General features: G+C 34.9%; 1 pseudogene; it reads right to left on the minus strand.

The window, feature by feature from the left end:
• Window positions 1-8,111: 8,111 nt before the first annotated feature.
• On the minus strand, window positions 8,112-10,402 carry LOC141818144 (FT-interacting protein 7-like; annotated as a pseudogene).
• Window positions 10,403-10,407: the final 5 nt, after the last annotated feature.

A 10,407-nucleotide genomic window follows, 5' to 3' on the forward strand; every position in this document is an offset into this window, starting at 1 on the left:
AGGCCGCTCTTCACCGGACTAACCGCCAGATGAGCCATGATACAGATCTAACCATGTGGGGGCCCTCAGGGAAAATAAAGGAAGTAGGGGAGGCTCGGACCATGAGGGACATGGCAACACACATGGGAAAGATCATTGGTTTAAAATGATGGAAAGTATCTCTATTGGTATGAGGCCTTTTGGGGAGAGCCCAAGAGGCAAAGTCATAAGGACTTAGGCCCAAAGTGGACAATATCATGTCATTGTGGAGATACAGACATCCTTTTGGACCCAACATATACTATTTGATGTAAATTCATGAGTTATGTCATGAATTTGGAATCATTTGTTGGGAACTTTCATTTTATACTATTTTATATACATGAATCAGGGATCGTTCGTTGTCAACCTAAGGCGAGTGAGGATGGTCATGAAAAAGATATGTTCCATTCTGATGAAAATCATGACAAATGCCTAAAATTGAATTCGGAGCTTTCTCATGACTAACAGACAACTGCAATCACCACACAAAATTAGAAGGGAAGTCAAGACATATGTTGATGAAACCCCTTCGACTTTCAAGTCAAACATAGGAAAGAAAAGAGAATAACTCAAAAAAAAATTAAAATAGCTAACTAGCTGAAAAATAGTATCGCATATTTGCGCTAGTCTATACGGACACTCTTTTATAGCACACTGAGGGAGAGTGGATGAGGACCTTACCACACATTCCTTACACATCTGCCCACATTCTTAAAATGTGTCTCAACAACTCTCCCCCTTACGGCCTTACCCCCGTCCACCTAGCCAAGTCCCCCATCGAGCTGAGTTCAAATCGAATTGTAGTTATGTGCAAGACAAATTGATTGAGGTGGAATTTTGATTGATGTTTGTGTAAGGAAAAATTAAAAACTTATGCAAATGGAACATGCTCACATAGCAAATGGATCGAAATTGTAACTTTATACTGTGAAATGACATAATTTATGATAAAAATTGTAACTTTGTAACTTAAAAAGAAGGTAAGGATGGTTATATACTCAACTTGTATCTTTCTAACTTGGTTGAAAATTTATCCACATAAATCTTGTAAAAACATATTATTGGTCAAATGTTGTATGTAGTAGTTTTGTGTGTTAGATCTGATGGAATCCATATATATCTTCAAAATGGTATGATATTATCCACTTTGGACCCACACTCTTATAGTTTTATTTTGTGAGCCCTCTTAATTTTATTTTTGGACTTTACCCAAAAGATCTCATACCAATATAGATTTCTCCATCTTATAACCCCATGATCTTTTTTTTTATATTTCTAATGTGAGACTTTGATTGTATTCCAATAATGTACTCCTCAAACAAATGATCACTAGGAGCCCCCTTAACGGTCCACCACATAGACTTGCTCTGATATCATTGTTAAATGATTACTTGTGAAATTGGATAAGTACAAATTCATATAGCAATTTTATTCAAAATTACTACATAGACCCAAAATATTTTCACAATTGGAAAAGAAAGGCAATATAAATCTAGAGGGTCTAGAAAATACAAAGGAGTGTTTATTTTTGAAATTGAATTAATTTTGGATCAAATAACAATAGGAACCTAAAATATTCAAAATTGAAAAAGGAAGTCACGGAAGAAATTATAGGATCCAAGAAACGGGAAACCGAGCTAGGAATATTTGAATGTGCAATTAGATTAATTTGGATTCATGTAATAATTTTGGGTAAAATTTTTTTTCATGGACACAAACTAGTCTAATTTCATAAACAAGAACTATATATGTTCTCTAGAACCTTTAGAATGATACTATGACTTTATTTTCCAATTTTGAATAATTTAGATCTATGTAATAGTTTTGTCCAAAGCTACTACATGAACCCAAATTGATATAATTTTACATTTTAAAAAACACTAATGTTCCTTCGACCCTCTAGACTTATATTATAGCTTCCTTTTCCAATTTTAAACATTCAGATTTTTATAGTAATTTTGATTAAAACTACTTATATTATATCATTTTGAAGGAGTTTTGCAATTTTAAAGCTATGGATGGAATTCTTGGAAGATATCTTTCTACTCTATTTTACCATTTGAATAAAACCCTCATATATTAATTTTTGCTACAACTGCTACATGAATATTTTAGAGGAGTTAGGCAATTCTTTAAGTGAATAGATTGACATATATAAAATTTAAATTTCAGATACATATAATTCAATTTACATTATATCAATTTGAGTACAAAAGATAAATTTCATCTTCGGAGATTATATTAAATTTATAAATTTTCTTCTTGCATATATATGAAATTCAAAGAGTTATAATTTTACTCTGCACATATATATATATATATATATAGGTTACATAGATATAATTTTTCTCAATACATGATGTCTGATAGAATAGTAATTATTTTGGGACTCATTTTCATAGTTGAATTTCAATGAAGACATCTAAAATCATCAAATACAAAAAAGATAATGCCTTAACAACAACTAAACAAAAGTTTAAATAGTCTCAAAATCTTAACGATACAAAAGATAAAAATAACTCTTATATAATAACAAAGATTGTTCAAAGCTTCCGAAAAGATTCTAAATAATATTTTTTGGATTTAAAAATGGGCCATTATGGGTTACACTTAATAATGAATGAAGATCTCTGAACGAACTTCTATTTGATATCTTAAAGGTCTCATAGTTTAACTCGAGTCAAAAGTTATGACCTTTCAAAACTTGAATCCCCTTATCATAAAGCCTTCTAGCTTTGGAGCACCGCCATCGTACTACAACCGTGTTAGGAAGCACAATTAGACCATGTTGGTTGCTGGATGTCTATGGTTGATTGAACACGGTCATATTAGAGAATACAACCACATCGTATTCGACTCTAGACTTATATTCATCAAATGGCTGCAAGAGACACAGTTGTGCCAACGAATACGACCAACTTGTGTTTGATGTTGAAATTCTTAATTACTGCTCTGTTGTTGCGTCAATGCACATATATCAAAATTACAAAGTTGCAATTTTCCTTCTAACACACGTATCAAATTAAGTTATAGAGTTATTAGGACTTGAATAAAGAAAGAGCTTATGGAGGATGTCTTCCTTCACATGATCTTTCTTTATCTTAGGGAAGAAAGAACACTTGATTTGGCTTATTAACAAATACTAGTCCATGTATGAATATAGTTAAATGTATTTAATATGCAAGTGAAACTCTAAAAGTAAAAGTGAAATAAACAATATAATAGTCCTAAGATCAATGCAACATCAAGCTTTGTGAGACTTAGTAGGACATCTTGAAAGGCCAGGCATCTTTCAAATAAAAATTATTTATATATAGTTTCTTTTTATAATCACATGAGACAATGTTTCCAAAGTCCTCAGGTAAATCAGTTATTTGTAAAGAACTTGAGCGCCATGAAAATATATTTTTGAAATATAATTGAGTTAGTTATTACGAAGTAGATTTGTTGAAGTGAGCAGTTAGTCCTCCTCCGTAGTGGTTAACTGTAATTTTTTAATTTACCTCCTCATAGATGATTGTGAAGTCGATCATGTGAGATCATTAGAATGATAAATTTCATCTTTTATTGAAGAATTGAACACTATAAAAATAAAGACTTTTGATAATCATGTGAACTTCCATATGCTTATGAATTTAATTTCAAACCTTAATTATTAAATAAAAATATTCTACTTTTTACCATCAGATCCGGAGAGCTGTACACGTTCATAGCAGCCTAAAATTTGTCTGCTAAGAATCAACGGCAGAGACCACAGCGATGAATAATTAATTATATGTTATTTTCTATTATTATTAATTTATTTAAAAAAAAATCCAATCCTGCGAGAGTTGACTATGCGACAAAGATGCTGCTATCTTGTTAGGCTTCAACGTAACCGTACGTTGTTTTAATTATACTCTTTGTTTATGTTTAATGATCGAACTGAATAAATTATTTATCGATTATTGTCATTAAGCATGTGGATTAGCTTGGGGTTTAACGCCCTAGTAAACGAGCCCACGTGGCGGCCCCGTGAAATAATTGATAGAAAAAACTACGCTCGCTTTCTCAAACCCCACAATATCTCCCTATATGATGCACTTGTGGGCCAGCTTCTCTTTCCCGTGCGCCGAGCCGAGCCGATATTGGAATCGACGTGGGATCGCGACGCGGGAGGTAAATAAAAGGGTGTGGAGAAAATAACGGAAATGTCCTTGCGGTTGTTTTTTAAACTTGCCAGTGGGACCGGAGAGTTAAATGACTATTTAGCCCCAGCTCTTTAGGGGTGTTAATTGGGTAGAATCGTAATTTGGTCACTTAGGGATTTGAGAGATTAGGTTAGACTGATCGAATTAAAAGAACGATAACTCTATCAAGTGGTGGTTAAGTTATTTTGATATGCTTGACAAAAATTAAAAGGAAGTCCTATTTTTTTAAAATCATTAAAGGGGTACAAAAATGATATAATTATCATCCAATATATTATTCGGTATTATTATCTCCTATCACTTAGTCCTATTAGTCAATTATATGAACATAATAAATCTATTTTATAGTAGTTTCAAAATCGTAATTATTACAATATTATAACAATTACAGTTTTGCAATTACTATTATAGTTATAGCAACTATAGTTCATAATTGTTACAATATAAATGTTATTTAACAAAACAAGTCTATATTATAATAGATAGCCGATATAATATTGTAACAGTTATAATTTTATAATTGTCATAATATAAATATTATTAAATAAGATAAATTTATATTATAGTAATTATAAAATCGTAACTGTTATAATATAAATATTATTGAACAAATTAAATCCGTCTAATCAATTTAAGATTTAATTATGTGATAGGAGATAACAATGTCGAAAATTATATGCCATCAGTTTAGATTAGGGGTGCAAACGAGTCGAATCGAATCGAATAATATAAAAATACTGATATTCGAATTCGAGCTCGAAACATATATATGATATTCGAATTCGATTCGAAGCTCGAAAATACTAATAATTTTGGCTCGAATTTGATTCGAAATATAATTTGAGCTCGAGTTCGATTTGAATTATTCGAATCTTAATTCAAGAATAATCAAACTTTAGTTCAAAATGTCTTAAATTATTCGAGTTCGATTCAAATTATTCGAACCTTAATTCGAGCAAAATCAAACTTTAGTTTGAAATGTCTTAATTCGAGCGACTCACAAATAATATTATATATTCGAATTAGGCTCAAAAAATTATCGAACATATTCGTGTTCGGCTCGAATTTGATAATTTCAAATACGAATCAAATATTATTCAAATTGACTTAAAAAACTCACGAACCGATTCAATTCGTTTGCACCCCTAATTCAGATAAAAAAGCATTAGTAAGGGCCTCGTACCACGAACTCACCTTCATGGTGGAGAGATCCGCCTTGTATTGTGAACTCACCTTCATGAGGGAGGGACCCTTGAAGGCCTGGACACTTGGAGGCAACTTTAATAGGCCTTTGCTTTTATCAGACAAGTACAAATCGATTGGTAGCACTAGAGTAACTCCGGTGTCCACGGGAGCCATGATGTTAAATTTGAAATATTTGTGAATAAATTTAGAATTTGATTTGATTTAGGAAGAAATGTTCTTATCCGAGCTGAAAAAAATGTCTCTTTGATCACTCACTTTCCTATCCTGCTTGTATGTGATAATGGTGTTCGTCTTGCAAAGGTTATTCAATTCACGAATAAATGGCTACTTTGTCCAAGATTCGAAGTGATTATTCGAATCTCCTGGAAGCTAGGTGCAATGGTAAAGTACTTTCTTAATCAATCAGATATTCATGGATTGATTCTTAATTACTGTATATTACAAATTAATTTCCTCTAGTGGGAAATATTTGATAGAAAACATTCCTGAGTGAATTGATCATTTTCAGAATTAATTGATTTAAAAAATTAGATATCTGAATTTAAAAAAATAATTATTTAAGAGTGATTGAGAGTTTAGGATATTTACTATGCCACTTTAAATTAGACAAGGAATATAACCGTCAATTTGGGTTAGACCCGTCAAGTTGGCCGGCCCCGTCAAGTAATTTAGGCGGATTGTGTCGAAATTTTATCAACTCATTTTAAGATGAGTTCAAATGGATTGATCCGCCTAGACCCGTGACTCATGTGGGTTGGCCCGAAGGTTGAGAAAGTTTATTAATTTATTTCAAATTTTAAAACTAAAGTAGAAAATTCAATGAATTAGTGGACTTGATCCGTTTAAATTATAATCAAGGTTAAAATTTTCAACTTGATCAATTTAAACTATAATCCAAACTTAAAATTTTTAATATTTTTAATATTTATGATTTTTTAACAGATTTGTGGGTTGGTCCACCTAACTCGCAATCTGCTTTCGGTTGGATTGGAGATTTCTATACCCGTCAAGTTGGTGGGTCGGCCCATTCTGCCTCGCTATATGATGAATTTTTAGTGTATTGGTCTGTCCCACTATGAATTAATCGTTTGACAACTCTAACTAAGAAGAAGTTAAGAATTTAAAAAGTAGACATAAAAAGAAACACTATTTTTACGATCTAATTAATTTTAAAAGTGTCTGATCTAATCTCATAAAAATTGTTCATTGATCATGAACGTTATACATTTTTTAAACTCCTCTCACATATATCCTGAATGAAATTTAAATCCTCGTTACTTAGAAAATCTATCCTATTTTTTTTCACGACCCATGTTAGTGCTTTCGCCTGTTGGTGAACAATTAGCATGCCTTTTGTCCAAGTTGAAATTTTATTGTCAAACTAGAGTTGCGCATTGGTTTATACAATGCGCGACCACATGTTGAAATAAATTGACGGTTTAACGATTGAATATTAACAATTTGAAGGTTTCAAAACTTCAAACCTTTAACTTTAATCGAAATCTTTAACTGGTTTAAGATGCCTACCTATTCCCTTAAACTATAAGTGAATCAAAGTCTATATAATTTACTTACCTTTTCAACCTTTTTTACTTTAAAAAAGTGATTTAATTTTATCACTTTCATATTCTATTCACGTATAGTAATTTCTTTAATATCAAATTCCTCTAACTCAACTTCTAAAAATTAGACTCTTTCACAAAACACTTTATCCTAATTAAAACTATCAAATGGACTAATCCATAACAAAACAAATAAATCCACTAAAAACTTATTATACGATGGGACGAGACGAATCAACCTACAAACTTAGCAGATTAAAAAATCTTCAACCCAATCCAACTTAAGATGAGTTACAGATTAGACGGACCAACCCACAGATTTATCAAAAAATATTAAAAATTTTAAATTTAAATTACAGTTTAAATTAATCGAGTTGAAATTTTTAAATTTGAATTATAATTTTAAAATTTGAATTATAATTTAGACGGATCAAATTCACTAATTCATTAAATTTTCTATTTTAATTTTAAATTTTAAAATAAATAAATAAACTTTCTCAACCTGCAGACCAACCCATACGGGTCGCGAACCTAGACGGATCAATCCATCTGAACTCATCTTAAAATGAATTGATAAAATTTAAACCCAACCGTCTAAATTACTTAATGGAGCAGACCAATCCGACGGACTCAACCTAAATTGACAATTATAGTTCTAATGACTCAAATTCAGAATTTCTCAAAACCTACTGGACTGGAGTTGCATCTATCTAAGCTTAAGAGGGCTGCAATTCCCAAGAAAGATTCAACTTCTTTCTTGTGGATGGATTCAGACCCATTGCTTTAGTAAACACTATAGAGAAACTTAGTTTCAACCAGTTATAGAAAGAACACTTAGTTTCAGCAGACCAATCTGCTTTCATCCATGGTAGAAGCACTAGGGATCGTCAATGACTGCAAGAAGAGAAATATCGACATGGCAGTAACACTTCTAAGTAACTTTAAAAAATCTTCCAAATGGTTAAAACAATACTTGATTTGAGGAACTTAGTGCACTTGACCATGAGCAGTAACAGCTTCAGCACAATTCAAACGGCAGATAAAGTTCAAATACAAGTTCAGGATTGATATGCTAAAAAAAGCTTCAAATCTTGATAGAACCCAAATCACAGCATAAACATGCGTGGATTTCTCAAAGCAAGCTATCTGTCCTAGCCGGCAACCTCCTGAAGAAGTTGAGCGGCACTGATGGTAGCTTATGCCTGAACCGAGGGTGTCTCAGCGCGTAAAATCCAGTTAGGAGGGCGACGACTTGGAAGGGCGTTACGTAGAGAACAATGGCAGCTGCAAGGCAAAATATCAAAAATAAGGAAGTTGCTCTAGGATCTCTCCAGCTTAACAGAGACTGGAACCTCTCTCCTTGTGTAGCCAGGTCGCCAACCACAGTTTGCACCCTTCCTGCAACACTCCTTAGTCGATCGTACCTCACCCTTATGATTTCATGAGGTCTGGTTGAAGGAAACCTGTCGAATTCCTCATCCAGCTCATCAGGATGGGCTGTGTCTGCGTAAGACAGACGAATATCCATGTGAGGAGGTTTCCTCGGCCGCCATCGGTAGTACCATACTCCGATCAAGAACAAGTAGAGGAACATTGTTGGAAGTATCAACTCCGGGTACAGAACCAGTATCGCATAGAGAACATGGAGGAGTACAGTTGTGATAGGGTTCTTCCAAAGGCAAATTTGGCCGAACCATTTTCCTGTAGCAATCAAACCACTGAAGACACACATGAGTCTATAGAAATTGGCTTTGCTCCTTCTCATGCTCCACATATGGGAACCTACATCCAACATGTATTCCACCACCTCCTTCCTTAGCGCCGGCTCTGCCCGACTCAACCTCATCGAGACTATCTGTGTGGATTGATGCCTCAAGTAATCAAGCTGGCTAACGGTCAGCGGATGGAGGTAATGCATCTTCGGCAGTAATGGCCTGGAATAAGTATGCAGCATGTTAAGCAAAAGAAGAGGAGAACCGAACAGCCAACTGAACTTCCCCCATCTTTTTAACCCCTGATGTATGCAAAACCAGGAGAGGATATGAGTGCGTGTACACTTTATCAGTCTCAAGAGTAGAAAGTCGAATCCGAACTTTGCCAATTCTGTTATCTGTAACACCATTAGCCTTCTCTCCACCCTGTAAGTGGCAGTTATCAAACACACCGATCGTTATAACAGTACAAGGGTCGAAAACTTCCCAAGTGTATTGCTCATTCCATTGGGATTGGAACTGTCAATGATTGTTCTTGTCCGAACCCATTTATGCCCATACTTAGCGACACAATAGGCATCAGTGGTGCCACGCCCATCCTTAGTCTTCATTGGCAATAATGCCTGAGCAGTTAGTATGCCAAGCTCTAGAATACCAATGCTTGGTTTCCACAACTGTTTTGCCGTAGGCCTAAGATCACTGCTATAATGTGTGGATTCATCCAAAACATGGTAACCCCCATCCAAACTTAACCTCAGATGAATGCGACTAGCAAATTTCACTTCTTTCTTCTGCTCGCCATCAGCTGCCACATGCTTTTCCAGATGGAACCACCTTGAACTTACAATGCGACAGTCCAATCTCCTCTCAACATTCTGTAGAGGAACAACCACCTTCCCTAGCACCTCATCTTTGTTTGGTCCAATTCGTTCTTCCACACTTAATATTAAATGTTCCTCAAAAGGTTCTGCAGCAACAAGCATCAAATCTTCATTCCACAAAGGATTGGTGGATCTGCTTGCCGAAAACCTTGTCCTTAGAATTTGACCGCCAAGGTTAACTTTAACAAAGACATCAGGGAACCCGGGTTTTGGTACGAGAAGCAAATCTTGGGCCTCAATGACATTAACTCTCAGATACCAAAGCTTGGGGAAAGGTATACCTTAGACCTAATACTGGCAAGGCCATCACCGGGAACTGTTGCAGCATCAGAGTGCCAAGCTTCTGGGAATGCCTCATCTGCTTGTGTACCCATCCAAACAGCCAGCATCAGTTCTCCCTTCACCTTCTCCCCTTTGCGATCTGCCAAAGCGATACCACTGTGGTGCCAATGGGCTATCAGGTGGAACTCTTTTTGGAACCTCATTAAGATCAAACAAAACCATTCCGATAAAATCATCTTTTACTAAGTCCTTGTCCTTGACAAAAACCTCGACCACAGAAGCTTGGATCCGCTCTTTGGAAAAGGAAAACACTTGGTTCCATTCAGGGTTACTCTTCTTCTCAAAATAACGAGTCGTACCTTTGTAATTACCGAGCTTTACCTCCACATAAGGATCACAACTCCCAGTGACATCCTTAGCTGGCAGATCCTTGGCTTTCACGACGCGCACGTAGAGGTACTGCATCTGCTCAACGAGGTCATAGGTGTTGGCAAGCTTGTCACCACCGCCAAGTCCTCCTCCACCTAGGCGGGAGCAGTCTCCTTCAAGGAGA

This window comes from Curcuma longa, unplaced genomic scaffold, assembly GCF_044706935.1.
Source record: "Curcuma longa cultivar G26 ecotype Majalengka, Jawa Barat unplaced genomic scaffold, ITB_CL_G26_1.1 contig_23498, whole genome shotgun sequence".
Lineage (NCBI taxonomy): Eukaryota > Viridiplantae > Streptophyta > Magnoliopsida > Zingiberales > Zingiberaceae > Curcuma > Curcuma longa.